Here is a 22,884-nt window from a genome sequence, read left to right as displayed (position 1 = left end):
TGTCACAAAACTTCATCTTCACCACGTCTTGATTTCTAATAATATTGCGTGGATCAGTGGCTTTGAAGTTTGGATGCTGAGGTAGGGGGGTTGAAGTCCGGCCATGGTTGAAGAATTTTAATGGAGGGGAAATGTTGCATGTAGTATGGAGCTACTTTCAGTGTCGCCGGTATGCATGATGGGTACGATCAACAAAGACCTATTAATTAATGGCACTTGTGACTCCACACACTGGGTCATGTTACCTTGCTATGGTACTGCCACTTCATATAGGCGTCGACCACGAGGCCGTGGTTTGGAAGGGATCTGCTTATAATGCAAGGCATGGGACCAGCTGGTCATGTGACTGTTGACAATGGCTCATGTGACCCTTCTATGTGATGGCATCATTTCATGCAGACAATAACTTGAGATCCTGGTAGGGGGGATCTGGATATAAAAGCTGACACTGAGAAATTTGGCAACGCGATGACCAGATTGTTTGATGGATGAGGTCACTTGGTTGCAGACGCTGCGCCCCGTAGTAATTCATTCTCAGTCGACCTGCATTATAGAATGTTCTAGCTCACTGCGCCGCTTTGATGCAACAAATGGAGCCGCACTCCAAGTCTCTCTCTCAGCACCATTGCTTTTGGTTCTGTGTGATTTCACATCTGGTGCAGTGTTTCTCTGCGGAGGAAGGCATGCACATATCTCTGCTTCTGCTGGCACATTCCATAAACTGCGAGCCACCCTGTACGCTCAGTGACAGGCACCCATAGTTTAGGAAGGGACCTCGAAGTGCTTCTTTAGGCAGTCTAAGGCTTTACGTCATCTCGTCCGGTTTATTTGTAATTTCAAGTCAGAAAAGTTCTCGGTGCACTTAGGGAATTTACGTGCGAGTAATGCAGTAGCATTTTTATTTTACTTCTATTCTAATCCTATTCCAACTATATTCTGTTCTATTCCTTTGCAGTTGGTACAGTTGTAAGTACTAGTCCTGACTTTTACTGGTTTATAATTTCATATTTTCCCACCTTTGATGATGTCACAGTGCTATGGCCAATCACGAGTTTTGTAACGCAGCCACTTTTTGTGCGACGCCGGGTTTTCATGTCGATGAGCCATTTGACACTTTCGCATTAATAAGGGTAAACTAGAATGCCGACCATAAGTTCGGGTTAGAAACGATGCTTAGGGTGAACAAGGGTAGTAATACTGTAGACACCCAAACATGACGTTTTAACCCCAATGCTACGTTGGCATTACCATTTTTTTGTTCCATCAGCATGAATGCTTCATTAGGGAGGAGATTCTGGTTGCAGTCGTAACACGAATAACATTTTCATGTATAAAGCAGATGTGTGGAGGAATTATTGGTAGTGTGCTGAAAGTCACCTGTTTGGCTGTTGCAAAAAACTACAGAGAATGTCTGCTACGTTTGAATCGGAGTGAAAGCACGGATTTGTGCTACGTAGAAGATGATGGTGAGCAGCCAGTGCCGTGGGATGGAGGAGATGGAAGTCGATGGAGGAGATGGAAGTTGATGAAGGTGACACTGTCCAGTGCACAGCGCAAGAGAGTGGTGCAGTTTAACACGAGGCGGGTTGGCTGCGGCGATAGACTAGTGGTCTCGCTGAGCGGCCCTTAAAAGACATTTGTTCGCGCGGCCGCGGGCTCGACTTTCGGTCATGGATATTGATTCAATTTCTTTTTCTCTTTTTCATGGGTTGACCTCTAGCTCAGCTGAAGGTGAAAACTAGGCACACGGCAATCGAAGCACGAGGTCCCGTAGTGAAGCTTTCACTTCAAAAGAGCGTGCTCCCTCCGGACTTTCTCGAAACAGATAGCCACCTTTCTGCTGGCTGTGAATACTTCAATTCTTTGCCGCCCCATGTCAAAGGAAATGGTCTTGTTGCTATTTTGGCCTATTCTTGCACTGTTGGATGTCGCTATCATTTGGGTTGTGCCAGCAGAAGTGAGGTGGACTTTGTGAGTGCCACTTGCTGCTTCCTGTCATGAGGGTTGCATCATTATCAGTGATAAACGCAACTCCCGTGATGTGCAGCGTAGCATCGTGCATGTCATTGTTAATATTCTTGAGATCAATTGCTTGAGAGTGCTGCCCCTTTTGTGTGCCTGCTTTATATAGCTGTCAGAGGTTCCACAAAGCCTTCCAGACAATGCTACGTGCCTGAGATGTCAACATAATGTCCAGATGTCCCTCTTACTACATGGACGTCCTGCGTGTGTTTCTGGGATATTATGGCTGAATGTCCACTTGCGAACGCTCACTGTACAGCTTGTTCGGTGCTGTGAAGGCAGCGTTTGGTTGGGTGTTCGATCCTACGACGTTGAACACTCGTAGCACTGATTTTGATATTCTGGAGAGGTACTGCGGAGGTACTTATGGCTGTTCTGTGGACATCTTAAGGGCAGACGATGGAAAGCACGTGTTGAAGATCAGCTCAGGATGTCCCCAGGATGTCACTGTAGCCTCAGCAATGTGTCACTGTGATGTGTAAAGATTGTGTTGTCCGGAAGCTTCTGGTGTGTAGCGCCAGCACTTGTGATCTTATACTGCCTTCCCTGCCATTATTCCTTTGCTTCTTTGTTGTTTTTGGAGATGTCTCTGTGTGTGCTAGTGTCTGGCGAGATGCCTTTGGCTTATACGGTTCATTAGCGGACACAGTTATGAAAGAAGGTGTCCATCTGGATACAAGCCTTGGATTGTGATGAGAACAGTGTGGTGTTACATGTACTGTGTCTACAAGTATGGGTGGAGTTAAAATAGTCAAGTGTTTGCGGACGCTGCCAATTTACCAGTGCAACAATACTTGTACGGACTTTTCGTGCAAGTGGGATGGGGGGGAGGAAAGAGTGAGTGAGTGAGTGGTAGACAGTGGTGGGGAATGGATGCGAAAGGTAGTGTGGTTTTTCAGTGAACTTTATAGCCGCCTTTACGTGCGGAATTCCTTGTTGCCTTTATCTTGCTTGTAGGTCGCGAAGACAGATTTCGCCCCACCTTGTGTTTTCCCTGTTGTCTAGCAGGCTTCAAAATGACACATTTCATGGCAAAAAAGGCTAGGTGCATGAGAGACAAGTGGACGATAAAAAACATAAGAGATGAAACAGAGAGGTCTGGTCGCAACACTCTTTCTCTCGACTTGCAGAATTTCAAATTGTGAGTGTTGCACGAGTAGTCGCAAACTGCCGACACATTAATCTGCAAACACTTGCACCTGCAAACTGCTGTGCGGTGTGCAGTGTGATGCACCATTTTTGTTTTCTTCATCGAGGTTGGGTTTTGTTGACCTTGTTGTGAACTCTAGTGTGCAGGCAGGCATGCTGATGTTATTGCTCACTCACCAGAAAAGACATAGCTTGGCTGTCTTTTCTGTTTGGCGGCCATGAGGGATGCATGGCTGCCCCTCACAAACAGCACCACCTTGCACATACACACACCTTGATTCGTATTTTTGTTGGCTGTTTGCATTGCCTGCCAAGAATTTGGTGCTTTGTGTGATTTCACTTCCTTTTTTTTTTAACACTGGACCATTCATGGCAACGTGTTTGTGTGCGTCTACGCAAAATAACACTACTGGTGAAGTGTGTGACTAGTTACTTGATGTTACGAGTAGCATCTGTGAACAATGCTTTAACTGTCCCAGATACGCGTTGATGTGGTTGACGCTCACCTTTCTAAGCCTTCTTTGTTTTTATTTTTTGAATGTGTGAATGACTTTGTTGCGGCATATCGACATTTGTGGCTGTTTACATGTCTAGAAATAGTTCACATTTTGTTTAGCCACATTAGCAATATGGTGACTGGTGTTTGCCACCGAGATTAATATAAAGAATTGATTGTGGTGCATCTCTTTTACGTATGCTTTTTTATTACGAAGCCACAAGAAAACAGTCATCATTGATAGTTTGAGAGTTGTTTTATTTTGTTGTTTTTTTACCTGTACGAATAATCAAACAGTTTAACCGTGCTTGTAGCATAATTTCGATCTTGTCCACACTGTTTGGGCTTTGCTTTCGAGTTGAAATCATTTCGTCGCAGTACAAAGTGTAGAATATTAAAATTTTGCTTTATATTTTTTATATATTTGTTAGATTACCTGGTTGTGTTCTCTTCTTCATTGACAGTTTTATAGTGCGTGAATGCAGCTGACAATTGTGTACAATTTGTGTATCTGTAAATAAGTTTGTGTATCTCACGTGTGATGGGTGTTAAATATGCGATGTCGAATTTTGGCAGTCTTCGAGACATCAATGTCACCGTGTGTCATCGTTATATCTGTCTGAGCTTCACTGTGCGTTCACAATCAAGAAGATAACATGCTGGATGGCACCATTCAATATGTTGCGTGATTTGCTGTGGGATGAAACATTAACTCGTCTTCAACAGAGCTTTTGGAATCATTGCTGTCTGACGACCATTGCTGTTGTAAAGGACCGTTCATTGTTGTTTAGCCTCGAGTTTAATCGTTTGTGCAGTTATGAGAGCACATAGCAGGCACAACAAATAACAAGCACAGCAAATAACCAGTTTGATAACTTGCTCTTTGTGTGAACCGTCACTCCAGTGCGGTGCGCTGTAATCCTTGCACTAGGGTGCAGTGTTGATTTCGTGACCACGTACATGCGACGTTTATAGCCGACGTGCTTTCACTTACCGCGAGCACACACCACTGTGGCATGATTGGCATCCCGTCACTACCGGCTCTCATCAGACTCCAACAAACGATTGTTAAGTGGGAGGGGGCGGGGGGTGTTTGCCGTGATTTGCCAGTCGTTGTGTGTTTTCAGAAGCAAGCACTGACATGTGTGGTGCTTTAGCTTACCTGTAACAGATGTACCTACACCTCCCATAATGGTTGGTTGGTTTAATTGCCGGGTGATCACAAACCATGGTGCTGCGTAAGATTGTGTGTGTCGACCTGAGGTTCACGACCTCTCCCGTCATTGTTGTTTTGTCATTGTCGTGCTCTCGTTCAAGGAAACGTCGTTGGAGCGGTTTTCATGCACCAGAAGACGCGCTCGTTTGTGATAGGTAACGAGAGGTAAATGGTACAAGCAAGATTTGTTATGACAGCGCGTGATGCTCACCGGGGGTTTTCCACGGGAGCGGCCAGTTGGGACCTGTCGTTTTCAGCACGTTTGGTATACCCGTGTATAAAAGGACATTTTTTTACTGTAGCATGTGGTATTTTTGCACCTTTTCGGCGATGGGTTGTGTTGTGGTGTACGTGATAAGACATCTCTTGGGAACGATTGCTTTGAGCACTACATTGTTTTGAGTGAGCTTTCGTGAGTTTTGTTTCTTGCATTGTACAAAAAGATTTTGTAATCTTCTTGGAGGTTCTCAAGGTCTGCATGTACGTCAGCTGAGCTTTTGATTTCAATTTTTTTTGTACCTTATGCAGTTCTCTGCGTTTTTTTAAATCTCTTCTCACTGTCACCGTGGCACATGTCTCTCTCGTCACTGTACCTCACACACTGCTCTTTTTACTGTGTGGGCAACCTGTCTGTGATTTCATTCTAGGCCAGTTACAAGAAAACTCACTGAATGTATATTGCCGTATTAAAGATTTTTTTATCTGCGTACGCGCGCCTTTGTCTTGCTTGGCTTCTGGCTGTCCAAGAGGTGTGAAGCCTGTGTTCAGCGTCTTGTGAAAGTGAACTGGTTTTTTATGCGCAGGAAGAGAACATATATAATATTGTTTATTTGTCTCGTTTTCAATGGCAGTTGTTCTCTTTCTTTTTTTGTTGTCATTGTCCTGAACATGCATATTGCCAGCATATATGGTACAGCTACGGTGTATCCCATCCAAGCATGACTGAATGGAACTTCAAAAACTAAACTTGGACTAATTGCAAATCTAGTTGGAACAAGTGTTGTCTTTAAGTTCGGTGCACCTGTGCTTCGGAAGTGCCATTTGTCAAGTCTGGGATGACCGTGTCGGCAGTATATTGTTGTTGCCAGTAGCTCGCTGCTTGTAGAAAGGCGGTACCTTTGTCCGTGACAGGCTGGCGTAAGGCAGCCGTCACGGGATGAGTTCCAGTGCTTCAGAAATTTTAAGAAGTGTCGCTGGTGGTTACCGCATATTGAAAGGGAAGTTTGTATTCTGCAAGATTTTTTTTTCTGATTTGGCCGTCCTGAATCTGCGCTTGTTTTCATGTAAATGCTCTAAGCAGATGATAGCAGCAAGCGTCGCGATTCGTGGTTTTAAATTCCAGCGAGCTAGAAAGGTCTCCCAAGAGCTGGCCCCTTTGAGGCAACGTTTTTGCAGCTATTTTTGGTGTTTGTCGTTTTAATCCTTGCGCGCTGGTTTCGCTTTTGTTTTGCCGGCTTTCGGAAAGCAGCTTGTCTGTCTGAAAACGAAAAAAAAAATAGAAAATGTTATCTTTGAATAGCCGCGGGCAAAGATTGCGATGCGTGCGAGCGTCACGGAGGGTGCGTTTCCAGACCGCGTTCGTAGCGTCGCGCCGAGCCGCTGAACGCCGGCACAAGGGCTTTTAGCTTTCGGTGTGTCCAAAGCAAAGCCTCATTGAGAGCGGATCACGGATACTTTCGCATTCTTATACTGCAGCGCTTGCAATGACCGCACGGAACACGTGACGCGAGTTGCCTAGCTGCCTTTAATTCCTCGAACGCGCAAAATCCGGATGTCATGTTCGAACGCCCCTCGCGCGCGCATATTTTGCGGCAGCACGAAGGTTTCGACTGTTGCCGAGCGGCAGCGACATTCCTGTATCTCGCATCGTAAACAGCAATTCGCAACCGCCCACCGGGAGGACGCGAGCAGCAAAAGAAAAGCAGCGGAGGCGAAGCAAAAGAAAGAGGCGCCGCACGCCAACCGAAACTGAAACTGGGCGGCCCGAGGTGTAATCGTATGCGGCTCCGGGCGCTCGAAAATTCCTCCAAATCCGCATTTTATATTTCCCCTCCTCCCAGGTCGGCGGCGTTTCGTTGGGCAAGGTCTCGCTCCTCTTCGTTTTCAAACCGAATCGCGGGCCAACTTTTTTTCGGGGCCAGTTTGCCGAGCTCATCGAGCAAGTTCACCCCCTTCCCCTCGTTTTTCTTGCTTTTCGTTACGTTCCGTTCCTCCGAGTCCCGGCGCCGCGCGTTGACGTTGTTTAAAGATGGCGGCATCCATTATTAAGGTTTGCGTTAGCGAGTCCGGATAATTTGTTTTCGTGCATCGCCATGGCTTAGTTCTGTTACAAATGCGTCGACCGAGCCAAGCGGGAGGTGCCGGGTGGAGCATCGGTGACGCCGGAACCGGTAAGCCTCTCGTGTTTCGCACGTTTTTGCGCCCACCGCCGCCGCCGCGGCGCCCTCCGGAGCGAAATATTTTGGTTACTCCATTTTTAGTAATCGCTTTTTATTCCCGGATCGGTTTGTTCGCCGGGGGGGCCCCATCGCAGTCCTAACCTACCAGCCATGATGCCAAATCCTCGGCCAGGGCCCGTGGCCCGAGCTGCTCGCGACCAGCGTTTTTTTCGCTCGCGTCGGCCGCGCGACGCCGAGTTCGGTTTCTAAAAGGGCGCGTTTTGGACATTTTTCTTGCTGCTGCCTCGGCTGCCCCTCTCGTAGTAACGCCAGCGCCGCTGGCCGACTTCTCTCTTCTTTTGCGTGTCGACGCGCGCGCTCCGTGGCTCCGCTCGAGAGGAAGTAGTTTGCTGCTAGTTTGGCGCTGTTTACGACGAGGCGGACTCGCGCGTCTTGCGTGCTGCCCGATCGCACGTAGTGCGTGCCGCGAGCTGTCACGTTTCAAATCGCTCGTCGTCGGCCGTCAGCGCTGGCTCGCTCGCGGAAGCAGCAGCAAGGAAGGGGCCACGAACGAAAATAATAAAGAAAATCGGCTGCGCGGTGCTTTCCGTTCGCCCCTAGCTGGGAGCGAACCATAATAATGTAACGAACGCTCGAAGGGAAGGAGCCGCGTTTCGGCGAACGCGGCCGGCGGGCCGATGTCGTTTCTTCGTCGTGCCGTATGACGAAGGCGGATTTGTGTTTTCCCGTGACTGGCACCGTGCCTGCGAGGTTCCTCGCACTGAGCTCGATTTTTGCTCGCCTGCTATGCGGGCGCGCGTGCGTATGTGTTGTGTGCGACCGGAAGGCTTCGGTGCAGCGGGCTGTAATAGTTTTACTGCGATTCTGGGACGCCCGTGACGAGCTGAGCCGCGTCTCTGGGCTGTGCTTTTAAAAAAACACTTGCGGGGGGGTACGGTTTCGAAAGTGCGGCAGTACCTAACCCGGTTCCCAGTGAGCTGTGTGCGTGTGTGTGTGTTGCGCGGGTTTCGAGTCGTCATGGCAGGCAGCGCCTGCACTTGCTGCTGCTGCGATTGTAGGTTACAAGCTCTAACCTGCCGCTGGCGCCGTTGGCGAGGTTGCGCTGTCGGGAAAACTCGCTGTGGGAGAGAAAAAAAAGACAGAAAGCAAAAACAGACAACACATGGAAGAGCGCGAGGAGTACTGGAAAGTAAACAGCAGCTCTGCACACTGCCTCTCTTTGATAGATTGCGCTGAAAGCGAGCGTGCATATAAGCGTGTGTACTGCTGCCGAGCGCTATTCCGTTCATTCGCCCGATTTGTTTTTATTACTACTTTTCATTTGCCGTGAGAGAGCGAGAAATGAAAGAAATCCGCTCTCCGACTCCGCAGCGGCTGTCTTCTTTCGTTTCTGTGCGGGCCCGCTGCTTGGACACGCTCGGTTTCTTTTCTACATTGTCCTCTCCCAGCCCCCCTCCACTCCAGGGCCCCCCTTACCCCCCGGTCGTTCGGCGCCGTTGCTACAATGTATCTTCTCCGGAGAGCGGCGCTTTCATTTCTGCGTTTCGTCTGCTTGTTTGTTTCTCGCTCGATCACTCCTTTGTTTTCTCTTTTTCGCCTCTCACGTTGTGCGTGCGTGCGTGCGTTGCGGAGTCGTTCCGGCGTTGTTTTCGGAAGGCGGGCGCTGGCTCGCGTGCCTCGCGTGCCTCGTGGTACTAGGCACATCGCGTCACGTTTGTATCGATTTAATCATTTATAGCGTCGACGATGACGACGTGGTGCGGCGGCACTGCCGGTGGGGCACTGTGCCTGGGTTCTCTGCCGGTCCTTTCGGCTTCCGCCGCTCCGTCTCCTACTCTCGCTCACTGCACGGAGTCATTCTCTCGCTATTATTCTTTTTATAGATGTCTCTCACCCTCTCTTTCCATATCCTCGCTCCTCCACCTCCTCCTCACCCTACAATTCTCTTCCCCCCTCCCTCTCTCTCGCGCGCGCTTCGTTTTATCTGTTTCGCTCCGGGCTGCGTTGTGTGGTGTGGAAATGAAAACTGGTTGCGTGGGTTTTCGAGAGTAGTTTAGGGGGGGGGGGGGGGGGGGGGGGGGGGGGGAGGCTAGTGCTGCTGTTGCCGCCTTGCTCCTCCTGTAGTCCTTTCTTGGTTGCGTGGAAATATGCGCTGCATTGCCCCCCCCCCCCCCCCCCCCCCCCGCTATTTTTCTTTCTTTTCGGATTCTCCAGTTCAGTTCCTCGCTGTGTGTGTGTGACACAAAATGGGGCCGTCTAACAGCACGCACTCGTACTAGTAGGGGCAGCACCCGGTTACGGTTATAGGCCAAGGCTGAGCTTTCACGTCCGCGTGTTTGTTTGCGCGCGCGCGCGTGCGCGTGTAATTCGGCGAAACGAAGGAAAAAGAGACGAATAAAATGGGACGAAAAAAAAATGCGTATATTTCCCGGATTTTGTTTGCACCGCGAAACGAAATGCAACACCGGCGTACGGAGCTGAGCCCCGAGCGCGGGCTTGTTCTCAGAGCGAGGTAACGGCGGAAGCCAAACTGGCTGTTGGAGTGGGCGAATTAATAATGGAAGAAGCAGCAGCAGCATGGCACGAGAAAGAAGAAAAAAAAAGGACACGTAACCGGGAAATAGAACTTTCTCTCTCACCCTCTCGTTTGGATGTGGGGCTCGTGTCGGAGGGAAGAGCATTTCCTCGTGTCGTTTCGAGGTGGTGGAGGAGGGAGGGTGGCTCGGGCCCGATCGATCGCTTTAAAATATGCGGGAAGATGGTGATGTTTCACCCGGCCGCTGGTTCCTTTTGCCCCAGTATTCCTCGATTCCTCTCGGGCGCTGTCTGTGTGCCTTCTTCTGGATTCTGGAAAGAAGCTCTCATCTCGCGGCGTGCTTCGCAAGGCAAACCGCGCCCCAGAGAGCGCGGCGCCCGTTTGCTTGTTGCGGTTTTGATGGCCCCCGTATATCTGTGTGTGGGCATAGCGGCCTGCGGTTGTGGGAGGTGGCTGGTAGGGAGGGGCGGCGTTCCGAGTCAGTCAGTCACCCGCTGGGGCATGCCTTTAAGGGGCGCTGCTCTAACAGCAGGCTGATATGTTGACGACTAAGAAAAGAAATGCCTGCGCTGGCATCGTCACGTCGGGTACCTTTCCGTTAACCCCATCCGCTGTTTCGTCGCGGTATGGTCGGTTCCGTGTAACTTTTTCCGCGTTCTGCCGCCGCTACGGGCTGCATAGCTCTGCTCCAGTGCGAGCGGGCATATGCGAGAAATCGCGGGCGTTGTGCGCATGCGTCGTACAGCTAAACCGCGCGCTGCGCGTCTGTATGTGTGTGGTTTTCGCGCGCTGTGCGTTCAATTCTGGAACGCGGGCTCGGACAGTCACGTGGTCATTACAAATGAAGGCAGGTGTTTTCCAGCGCCGTGTGTGCGTGCGGGGGGGGGGGGGGGGGGGGGTGTTATCGCGTGCTTCCACAAGTTTTTAACGCGTATTGTTTACTATCTCGAACGTATAGATTCGTTGCCAGCGAACTGAAGCAGGAGCGCGGGGGAGTAGGCTGTTTTCGGGCGCAGTATGTGAGCGACATTGTTTGTCGAGAGCTCTCTCAGAGTGCCCGGTCGATTGTAATGTTTCGCTTAGGAGAGCGCTCCTGGGGGCACCCCGACGTTAGTTGGCATGCTGCGAACAGAATGCGGGTCTTTCGTTTTTATTTTGTCTGTGCGTTTCGGTACGAGCGACCGACGCTATTCCTTGTGCATCCGGGAATGGGTTTTGGGTCCGGAATCAAGCGCTGGCAGGGTTCGGTGCCTTATAAAGGACCACAGACGTCTAATTTTGGTTCCGTGTTTTCTTCTCTCTAATTGTGCGTTAAACGTTAGAATGCATGGTTCACCACGTGGTTTCCGCCTACGACCGTTGTGTAATTTATAATTGAGTCTCGTCTTGATGCTGTTTCGGTTTCGTGAATCAAACGATGGCTGTGACGTGTGGTTGGTGTTTAGGTTACGTGAAGCTAAAAAAAAAGAAACTCAAACATAATCGCTGATGCCTGATTTTTAATTCGCTACAACACTTAAGCCAGTCTGCTTCAAGAGCAGGAATGACAATAAAGGACGTATCAGCAGCTATGTTGCAGTTTTTTTGGTTCGTCACGCGACCTGATCACTCCCACTGCGTCACAGCCATCGCCGGTCGGCTGATGAAACCGAAACAGCATCAAGTGGAAATTCAATTAACAGTTATTTAGCGGTCGTAGGCGTGTACCGCTCAGTGATCTATATATACTAAACGCCCCATTTTGAAATGAGAGAAAACGCGAGAAAAATCATAGTTTATATACTCCTTTATAGGGACACTGAGGAGAATTTGAAGTTGCCCTGTATCGATTTATTACCGAATTCTAATGGCTAACAGTGTACTTTTTTTTAAGTTGATGCAGAGCTGGTATTTAAGCTGGGAAAGACCAGCAAATTAAGGACAGATATCGCCACCTTACTACAACTTTTTCACGAAATAACGGCGGCGGTGCAGTGTTCACAGTAGAGGGGGGGGGGGGGGGGGGAGTGATTTTTCAAGTGTGGATCAAGAGTCACAGGTTCGACTCGAGTGGTGTTTGAAAAAAAAAAAATGCGTGTTTAACACCAAATTTTTTCAGCAATAGATGCGTTTTTTGCTGCTGACCAAACAAAATACCGAAAAAATAGGGAATGAAAATAGGACGGCGTTGTCCTCTCGGTGCGCTGTTCAGCTTTCTGACGCGGATGCTAGAGGGAGCGACAATCGACCTGAACGTGCCGCAAGGCTGTGGTTGTAGTGATGAGATCTTGCCCCAGATTGATAAAACGGCGTGCGGCGTTGCCGGTCTGGCGAGGAAATCCAATTCGGCGCCGAAAATGCCGTGCAACGTTCTGCGGTGGCTCGCAACGGAGAGGGCGCTCGGCTGGTGATCCCAAGGTCGCGGGGTCGAATCCCGACCGCGGTTGTCGCCCATCTCGACGCAGACGAAGCGCGAAAACGCCCGTTGTCTGTGCGATGTCAGTGTGAGTTGTTAAGTGACTGCAGGTGATCTTATTTATAGCCCAAGTGTAGCTTCGGATCATTAAAGCCCATTTTCCTCTTTTCTGACCATAGTTTTCCTCTTGACGTATACAATGTCAAAAATAAATTTTCAGCTTTAGTGTAGATAAGTAAACAAGAAATTAGTCTTCTTGTGCAAACCGGTTCTTGTTCCCTTTCACATTGGGGCGATCTTACATAACCCAGCGGTCGTTAAATGGATTACAGTTTTACGGCGAAAATGTTCGCTCTGCAAGGGACTGCGCAACACAGACTCGGAGGTGAACAGCCACCCGCCGCGGTGGCTCAGTGGTTAGGGCGCTCGCCTACTGATCCGGAGTTCCCGGTTCGAACCCGACCGCGGCGGCTGCGTTTTTATGGAGGCTAAACGCCAAGGCGCCCGTGTGCTGTGCGATGTCAGTGCACGTTAAAGATCCCCAGGTGGTCGAAATTATTCCGGAGCCCTCCACTACGGCACTTCCATCTTCCTTTCTTCTTTCACTCCCTCCTTTATCCCTTCCCTTACGGCGCGGTTCGGGTGTCCGCCGATATGTGAGATACTGCGCAATTTCCTTTCCCCAAAAACCAATTATTATATATAGGTGAACAGCCCAAGGACATTCGCAGCGTTGTCCTTGGGCTTTTCGCGTCCCGTGTTTGTGTTGCGCCGTACCTTGCTTAACGATGTACTACAACCGACTTGCCCACCAAAGGGAACCGTTGAACTGTGTTCACAATATTGCATTCGCTGTTGCGCGGCTAGTAAAGAGAGTGTTGAAATTTGGCGCTGGCTTCGCGTCGATGATTTTGAACTACACTCTGAAGACTAAAACGCCTATATGGGATTAAAAACGGCGCGGTTCAGGTGTCCAACGATAAATGAGACAGATACTGCGCCATTTCCTTTCCCCCCAAAACCAATTATTATTATTATTTAAAAAGGGAATATGGGAGTAAGCTGGTCCTCTGGTGCGCTCCCTTTATATAAAAGGGAGTGAGTGCTCTAGAGGATAGCTTACCACCTTCTTTTTTTGCTCCTTTCTGCTTGGAGTCTGTATAGTTGACAGCGTAAGGAAGCACTGATATCACTGCGTCGCACATCAGTCGCTTTGTACGCGATTTGTACGAAGAAATGTAACAAGGGCGTGCCCGTCAGCGTAGCAGTGTCCGTCAGCGTAGCGGTGATGCGACAGCCGTGGAAGGCATGTGCCCAGGCTGCAGCCGCATTGTTCAGTGCAGCATCACTTTCGGTTCGCGCCTGGCCGCGAGCATTCCTTCTTGTTAGGTCGCTCAGTTTCGGCGGCGTCCGATCGCCGTCGACCCGCCGCGGTGGCTCAGTGGTTAGGGCGCTCGACTACTGATCCGGAGTTCCCGGGTTCGAACCCGACCGCGGCGGCTGCGTTTTTATGGAGGAAAAACGCTAAGGCGCCCGTGTGCTGTGCGATGTCAGTGCACGTTAAAGATCCCCAGGTGGTCGAAATTATTCCGCTGCCTTCCACTACGGCACGTGTTTCTTCCTTTCTTCTTTCACTCCCTCCTTTACCCCTTCCCTTACAGCGCGGTTCAGGTGTACAACGATATATGAGACAGATACTGCGCCATTTCCTTTCCGCAAAAACCAATTATTATTATTATCGCCTTCGCCGTTTCCAGCAGCCTATTGGCAGATCTGAACGGATGTGTCCCGTGTTGGCAGATATTCTGCCTAAATACGTTTTGTGCAGTTTTTTTTTTTTGTCAACGGTTGCAATGTTGGACAGTTTGGACAGAAACCTTTTCGTAGCCCGGAAAAAAAAAAAGGATCCCTTATAGAGGCCATTTCTCCGTCCCTTTAGTTAAAAAAAGAAGGCATGGGCGGTGCATTTAATCCATAGAACTTACAGCGGATGGCCTGTTACGTTGTCAGAATAGATACCTGGAACAGTGGCCGCTGCAGATTTGCAGCAGCTGCGTAGCCGGGGCTGACGCAAGCGAAACCAGAGTAATTGCGCGCATTTGGGAGAGGTCTTTGTTGTGCAGTTGTCTGAACCGTGATGATGATGATGATGATGACACGAATGGTGAGGAGGCACGGCGAAAAGCGCAAGCCGCAGGTACCAGCGTTTACAGGTATGCTTAAACGTTGGCCGGAGCTGTTCGTAGCCTTATCTTGGGACAGTTGAAGATCGAAATAACCTAGCTATTAATCTGCATAAGGTGTTTAATCTTACTTAATCTACCTAAGGAAATATGCGCCTATAGTCGGATGCAACTCAAGAACGCAGTGGCTTTTCTCCGTTAAAGGATCCTCTTCCAGCCAACGGTGTCGGCCGATTGCTAGCGTCGCAATGCAGGGAGCGGAGCCACAATGGAAAGAGGGGTCTGTCCCCGACCATAGCTAGAGGGAAGTGGTTAACCCCTTTCATCTACGACTCTATTCTTTGTCAAACTAGCTGGGTCATGTGAATCGGCCAACGCCGTTGGCTGGAAGGAATTCCTTCCACGGGGAAAAGCCGCTGCTTTCTTAAGTTGCATCCCACTAAAGGCGCGTATTTCTAATTTCAGTGTACGTGCAAAAACGACCGTAACCTATTTTTTTTTTTCACTGATGTAGTCCGCGAACTTTCTATGGCGGATGTGCAGCGCTATCTCGTCAGCTTGGAGCGTGTTGCCTGGTGCTGCCACCTGGCGTCGAAGCTGTTAATGCACGAGAGGAACGCTTCCGCGTTGTTGACCGAGCGTGTCGCGTGGTGTCTGTTATTGACGGAATTACGGTCAGCGCTTTGTTGTCTGTACGGCAGCGCGCTTAATTTTTGTGTTTTGTGCGTGACGAGTTTGTTTACCGGGTCACCGCTGGATGGCGCTCGTGTATGCTTCGCCGGGACCGCTAGTGGGAGTGTAGTGCGCGCGAAGTGGAGTTCGATAATACTGCCTGCGAAAATTCAATCGTCTCACGCGATGTGTTCCGCCTGATAGTGGCACTATCGACCCCATATTTTGTAACTTTTTAGAGCCTGTGTACACTCGCGTACTTTTGGTAAACCTGTGGGGCCGGTAAGCCTAAAGTGCAACTAAAAGGCTTGGAATTGGATTGAGGAAAGGCAAAATGATAGCAGTAACTTTGAGGAGAAAAATGAGGGGAGTGGAGATTAGGGAACCAATTCGAATTTATTATATCCAGGCGGCAAGCTTGAAGAAATGGATTAGGGCGCGGAATTAGGAAACTTGCCGGGATAGTGGCATGTGATTGGGGGGGGGGGGGGGGGCAGATAGCGAAAGGTCTGTTATCTTAAGAGCAAGGAAAATGAGATGCGGCCAGGGGCGGCAGGGAGCGAATTAGGGACGTGGCATTAGGGAATGCGTGGGGACCATGTGAGGGCCACTGCTGCAGGACAGGAGCCTTTGTCTTGCAGCGGCCGCAAGCTCTGTGGCTGATACGATAGTGATGATAATGATTTTCATGGTAGTTCCGGCGGAGGAGAAAACATTAATTGTTGCACTGTAATAAATTAGGAATGGGAGATGGGGGATGGTTGTTGCGCTGGGTGGCAGTCCCTATTCCGGGACCCCATTGGCCGCCGCTGCTGCCCGTGCTCCCCGGACCAGGGCCCGCTGGGCCTCTAGGTCCGAGCTAGACAGGGCCTCCTCCCAGCCCTCCCTAGATGGCTGACTTATAACGGTTACTTGTGCACTGTACTGGCAGGCCCACACCATGTGGTATAGGTCAGAATACTGCCCGCAGAATTTGCAACGGTCCGTGAATGTAGGGTCCATGTGCTTTTTTAGTACGGCGGATTTAAGAAAGACCCGGTTTGGAGCCGTCTATGGTGGCGCTCCTCGGTTCTGTCAAGACCCTTGGCGTGTCCCGGCAGTACCCTCCTGCAGAGGCGTACATGGTTTGTAATGTCCGCGTAAGAGATCAGCAGGATTGGTATGATTGCCGCGGCAGAACCGAATGCCGCGCCTACGGCGGTGCGCAGCCTTTACCAAAAGCGTACGGTCCACAGGGTTCGCGGAGTGGGGTACGCTGCAGGGTTGTTGAACGCACTCCTAGGCTCCGGAGTCTATAGTGAGGACGGCGTAGAACTCCTTCTCCGGAGATAACTGGAGCGCTGTCGATCGATGCCAAACGAGACGTGCGCCGCGGTGCAAAAGGAAACTGTGCGGCGCCTGGTTATTTTCGACGAGGGTTGTGCGCATGGAAGGCCAGGCGCGTGGACCTTCAAATTTTGAGATGTCAATTCGCCCGTGTGCTGTGCGATGTCAGTGCACGTTAAAGATCCCCAGGTGGTCGAAATTATTCCGGAGCCTTCCACTACAGCACCTCTTTCTTTCTTCTTTCACTCCCTCCTTTATCCCTTCCCTTACGGCGCGGTTGAGGTGTCCAACGATATATGAGACAGATACTGCGCCATTTCCTTTCCCCCCAAAACCAATTATTATTATTATTAATTCGCCGCTTTGCCGGGGCCTCGTTGAGAACCAGGGATCGAGCCGTGGGTGTCGACTACTGTAGCCACCCGACGCCTTTTAGCGAAGTTGTTGAGAGCACATTTGGGCAGATTGTTGGGGGGGAAAGTTTTGGAGTTCGTTGGGAGAGCATTGGGACGTTGTTGGGAGGGAGTTGCTGAAACATTATTAGGGCGGTAGCACTAGAAGCTTCATGGGGAAAGAAAAAATGCGTCTTCGCGGTCATAAAATTTTCTAATTGGCTGCGGGGGGGAAGTGACTTCACGAGACCGGATTATGTCCATCCGCTGGAGCCACCGCGGTGGCTCAGTGGTTATGCTGCACTGCAGCTGCTGACCGAAAGACACGGCTTCGATCACGGCCGCAGCGGTCGAATTTCGAGGGAGGCGAAATGGTAGAGACTCGTGTACTGTGCGATGTCAGTGCCCGTTAAAGAACTCCAGGTGATCGGAATTATCCGGAGCCCTCCACTACGGCGTCGTTCATAGCTGAGCCAGATTTGGGACGTTAACCCCCATAACACCAACCAACCATTGGCGGCAGGGAAGTGACGTCACTTTGGGTACAGGCATCAACAGCTTCTAATGCTGTTGCAATGCCAACATAGCGTAATTTTTTGCAATTAGAATTTTCGGGACCTGTTGGGAGGTTGTTCGGAGTTTCGTCATTGAGCACGACGCTCGCGTTGGGCAGTGCCTTGAGTGTGTGTCCTCACAGTGTTGAAAATTGTTTTTTGAGGAAAGGAAATGGCTCAGTAATTGTCTCACATCCCGGTGGGCACCTCAACAGCGCCGTCAGGGAAGGGAGAAAGGTGGGAGTGAAAGAAGTGGGCCGTAGTGGAGGGCTCCGGAATCATTTTCGACCACGTAGGCAGACGTTCCCAGAGCCCGCCCAAGGGCCTGGGTAGAACTGAAAACGACACCTCAGAAGGCTGCAAACGGGGTGGTTTCTAAAGCCCTGCGATTCTAAAACAACACAGACCCGACTTTTTTTTCGGGGTACTGTAAATTTTGTGAGATGTGGGCATGCAGACGCATATGATATGGTATGGGCCTGCCAGAAAAATCCGCAAATAAAGGGAGTAAATCAGCCAACGAGAGAGGGCTGGGAGGCGACCTTGTCCGGCTGCTTGGACCTGGAGTTCCAGAGGGCTCTGGTCCAAAGAGTGCGGGCAGCGGCTTCCGCCAATGGGTGTCCCGGAATGAGGAGTATACCACCCAGGCAAGGGAGCAGTGAAGCCGTCCACTCTCCTCTAAAATCCGCCCCAGTTCATCCAATAAAGTTTTACCACTACCACCACCTGGGAATCTTTAACGTGGACTTCTGGAGTCCTTTCCTAACCTCCGCTCTGTGCAGCAACTCTTTGTCAATGTAAAACAGTGCAGCGAAAGAGTTCGTTTCAGACTTTTTCTCTCGGGCAATTCGTCTCGGATCTGGCCTAACAATGTTCTTTCTGGCAGTGGTTGAAACGCCCGGGTCTCGTCGCATCGACTTTTTCTCTTTTTTTTTTTGCATTTCCGTCCAGTGCAGGGCTTAATAGCCTACACGTGCAGTGTCCTGCGTATCGCGAACGATGCAGACTTCTCAGTGCATTGCACAAACCGCAGCAGTTGCCCAACACATTTCTCAAAAGTAAACTGACAGCTGCAGAGATGGAGAAGGCAGGCTGCAAGATCAATCACTGCTGAGTTCCCTCGGCGAAACAACTGAAAAACTTCGACCGCAACGTCGCTACATCGGGAGATGATGGAAATGATCTAGAATTTTCGGTTTCATTTGATGTATGTGCCCGGACGTGTGTCCGTGTCGTTGCGTCGTTTAAGACGTCCTCGAAGTGACTCTAATTTGCTAGTTTTTTAAATGGTGGCCGGCTAGTATTTTGCGCAATAAACGTGAGCTCATTTGATATCTCTGCTACACAAAGGGCAGAAACGACCACGTGGTGTTAAGTTCGCAACTGTGACGTCGCGTTTTCATTGCCTGATCATTACGTGGTTTTTAAGACAGTTCTGAAAACGCTTTTTTCGTTGACGTGTTTTAAGCTTATCCGTTTAACTTCCATATCCATATTGAGCGTATTTTTTTATTTTCATGGTAATTTTCTTTTTCTACTTAACGTGCTCTTCTCTCTGGTTTATGGAAGCGGGCAGTCGGGACGTTTCGCTTTGCGAGCCGCCACGGTGGCTGAGTGGTTATGGTGCTCGGCTGCTGACCCGAAAGACGTGGGTTGGATCCGGCCGCGCCGGTTGAATTTCGGTGGAGGCGAAATGCTATAGAGGCACGTGTATTGTGCGATCGATGCCAGTGCACGTTAAAAAGAACCCCAGGTGGTCGAAATTACCCGGCGCCCTCTACTACGGCGTCCCTCATAGCCTGAGTCGCTGTGGGACGTTGAACCACATAAAACCATTTCGTTTTGCGAGTCGAGGTAAATAGTCCCCGAGTCAACAGAAACTACGAAGCCTGGCGTGTGATTTAGAAGAACGCGTATAAATGGTCCGGGAAAAATGTTTCGGAACTAGTGCGAAACGGGTCAGACCTTGTCTGTCGCGCAACTCCACCCCCCCCCCCCCCCCAAAAAAAAAATCCGCTCAGAAAGCAACACGCCGAGGGTTTCGAAAATTTTGGGGCTACGAATGGCCACGCCATCTGGGGGCAAAATGGAGGGTTACTGGATAGCGATATCCTGAGTCCGTAGCGGTATATTCTGGCTGGGTGCAGTTCGTACAGGAGGGCGCTCACGTCCGTCAACTCCGGAGAGACAGGCCCGTCGCGGGGGAGATAGATGGACGTGTTTTTAGGCGGAAGTTGAGCGCTTTGCGAGAGACTGCTAATCAACTCGCTGAGTTGAAATTAGAGAGGAATGCGTTATGGCGCTCGAGGCTATGCGCTTGTTTTAGTGCGCCGTACGGGTGATTAATGTTACCATGCGAAACGGAACGCGTTTCTTTGTTTTCTTTATCAGTGGTGCACCTGCTAGCAAAGCATGTCGTTCCACCACGGCACGTGGCAGTAGCTGTAGGTTGCTTTAAAAGCCCGTCCGATGTGCTTGTGGTTCGAAAAGCCGAGTGCGGTGAAAAAAAAAAGAATAGAGAGAAGAGGACAAACATAACTCAATAATGCAATTAAGGGCACGGGATGTGCAACATCTGGTTTTGTATCGGTTATACTGAAGTGTGCGCGGCCCGCAAGCTGCCTGTGCTGGGGCTTCGTCGCGCGTTCTCATTGGACGCAGCTGCTTTTGACGTCACTCGCCGGGGGGGGGGGGGGGGGGGGGGGGGTCTTTAACTTTTTTTGCGGACGTTTTATTAACGACTGCACGCTCGTTCGCGTTGACTCTTGTTTTGAGCGGCTGACATGGAGGCGAGCACGGCCAACTCGGCGCAGAGAAAAAGTGCTTTTGGCGGATCTGTTGTGATATCTTGATCCCTCAGCGGGATGTCATTTGTACTCATTTCGGCTAACCTTGTGAGAGCCTCGCTGAGATCGAGAGCTCGCAAAAATGAGGTCTGGTCTTGCGCGCGGGAGAGCATTGCGATTAGTGTAAAATGTGACCTCTGGAATTATGTTATGATGATCTTTCATTGCGTTGCGCAAACCCTGAGAAGCCTTCCCCGAAATACCAGCCGGGGTGGCTCGGGGGCCGCGGGTTTCGCCTTGCTGAGCCCAAGGTCGCGGGTTCGAGTCCCTGCCGCGGCGGCTGCATTTGAATGGAGGTGAATTGCTTAAACGCGTTCATGTGCAGTGCAACGTCAGTGCATGCCAGAGAACCCTGGGTGGTCGAAATTTAGCCAGAGCCGTACAATGCGTCCCGTAACCCGCATCCAAATTTAAACGTTGAACGCCACATATACCCACACCATACCATACAGCACTATGACGAACCATGCCTTGCATACCATGCCACGCCATACCACAGCGTACCATACCACATCATATCAGTGCGATGTGAGTGCACGTTAAAGAACCCCAGGTGGTCGAAATTTCCGGAGCCCTTCACTACACGGCGTCCCTCATAGCCTGAGTCGCTGTGGACGTTATACACACATAAACAGCCATGAACATCGTAGCATACCATACCATCCACACCATACCATACCCCTGCCACACCATAACATAGCACATCATAGCATGCCACACCATACCATGCCGCTATATACCATGCCACACTATACCATACCATGCCACTGTGTACCATACCACACCATAGCATACCATACCATGCCACACCATACATAGCATGCCATGCAATGCCACACCATACCATACCACGCCGTACCACACAGTACCATGACCTACACTAATGTACCATATCCCCTGCGCGCTTCCATGGAGCTGCCTTGCATGCAATACCATACAAGAAATTATGGATTATGTTAACGCGACCCGCGTGAACCTACAGAATGGCGTGCCTTATGCACGAGGGTTTCATTTGTGTTTGCGTATGGTCATTAATGACATTTCTTTAGAAAAAAAAGAAGAATGTTCAGAACGAACTAATGCATTGCAGAACGAATGAATGACTTTGCAATTTAATGGCCCCATCGCAGCGAAAGGTCGCTAAGAGCCGGAACTGTGCGTTCTGCTTTATAATGAGATTCACAACTGTTGCTGGAGGGTGTGTTTCAATGTACTCAGCGTCGCGTTAGAGAAGTGATCGAGTAGTGAGGACACAGAAGAAGAAAAAAAAACTCGGCTCAAACACTTGAGACCGCTTACATGTGAGAAGGCGTAAGCCCGCCCGCTCACCGCGGCGCGATGCAACCCGATGCCACGCAGCTGGCAATTGTGCCTCTGCATGGCTGTACGTAGCCGCCGTCGTGACGCCTCCGCACCCCTTCTGATCTGATTCCGCTCGAAACTTTTACCAGCGACATGGGGCAGTGAACAAGAATAGGCGGAAGGACAAGCGCTTCTTGTTCCCTATCCCCTGTCGCAGCGCTGGTGAAAAGTTTCCAACATGAAACAACTAGCTCGAATTTTCGTGTTGCGCTGATCCGCCTTAACGATGTGTGAAGCGACGTATCTAATTGGTCTTTCTTTACTTAACATTCATGGAACCGTGGGAGTCCTCATGCCACTGCTGGTGCGGTGGTGCAGCGGTTGAGTGGTGCCCTGGATGGCAGGTGCTGCCGCCCGTGGGGTTTGTGCGAACTGTGTTGCTCTTCCCCGAGCAACCTCGCTCCACCAATCGTTAATTTAACCGCCATCTGCCAGGTTGCATGGTTGTCACCACACACACGCACGCTCGCACGCACGCACGCGTAAGGCGTTCAGTAACGGGGTTGGAAAACCCGGAACACATTATACATCGTAAATTTGTCACGGCTAGGAGGAGATACAGCTGCGCGCATTAGTCCGCGGTGTCGAACGCTGTGCGTATACGATGTTGACTTCACTCAAGATTTGCATTATGCTGTTGTGGGAACCAGTGTATATGCTGTCCATTGTGCTGGCGTGTCCCATGTATATTCTAAGTGCGGCCTACTTTCGACGAAGGTGTAGGTTGAGGCAGGGGAGGTGGTCTTCGGCGACAAGCTGGGTGGCCTGCGCTTCTTTGTATCTTTTTTTTTTAGTGTTAGGCCTGTAAAGGGCTCTCTCAGCGGTAAACTGCAGTCTCGGCGCAGGCCTGGCAACGCGCGTGGTCTGCGCGTGAGCTAAACGTCGGCTATACGCGTGGCCTGAAGACGAGTGGAGGCTGTGGAGTACAGCTGGACGCGTCTGAGGTCACGCGCGAGACCCACGTGACCCTTAGAGCAAGTGCTTGGGAAGGTGCATTCTCGGGGAGATTAAGACGGGTCCCTTCTGCCCTAGAGTCGCGAAATTTTTATTCTCTGCGCATCACTTGACAGAGAAGCGTCGTCGAGAGCTTTTTTGAACGCCGACCTTCGGTGGCATGGTCAGCAGTTATTTCCTTTCGCTGTGCGGCTGCCTCGCAGTGCGGCAGCAACGGCAGAGATTGGAGCCGCCTTCTTGTCGCATTCAGCTGGGGTTATTCATCCGGGTAACAGCGGTGTACCGACTTAGTCAGAAGGTGTTCAGGTTACACATGGGTCGCCTTTCAGCCCCCCTGTTCACCCTCCAGAGATTTTGAGCTCCGGGTGTGTAGGGAAGAAAT

General features: G+C 50.4%; 1 protein-coding gene across 2 annotated transcripts in view; it reads left to right on the top strand.

Moving 5' to 3' along the window:
• Positions 1 to 7,089: 7,089 nt before the first annotated feature.
• The window catches only part of LOC144107991 (uncharacterized), a 162,377-nt gene continuing 146,582 nt past the window's right edge, over positions 7,090 to 22,884 (top strand). The window contains exon 1 of one of the 2 annotated variants that reach the window (XM_077641247.1): positions 7,090 to 7,286. The gene's annotated coding sequence lies outside the window, so the exon portion shown is untranslated. The remainder of the gene's footprint in view (positions 7,287 to 22,884) is intronic. The other variant, XM_077641246.1, reaches the window with a different exon arrangement.

The sequence above is a fragment of the Amblyomma americanum genome, chromosome 10 (assembly GCF_052857255.1).
Source record: "Amblyomma americanum isolate KBUSLIRL-KWMA chromosome 10, ASM5285725v1, whole genome shotgun sequence".
In the NCBI taxonomy this organism is placed as follows: domain Eukaryota; kingdom Metazoa; phylum Arthropoda; class Arachnida; order Ixodida; family Ixodidae; genus Amblyomma; species Amblyomma americanum.
This window is presented reverse-complemented; position numbering and strand designations above follow the sequence as displayed.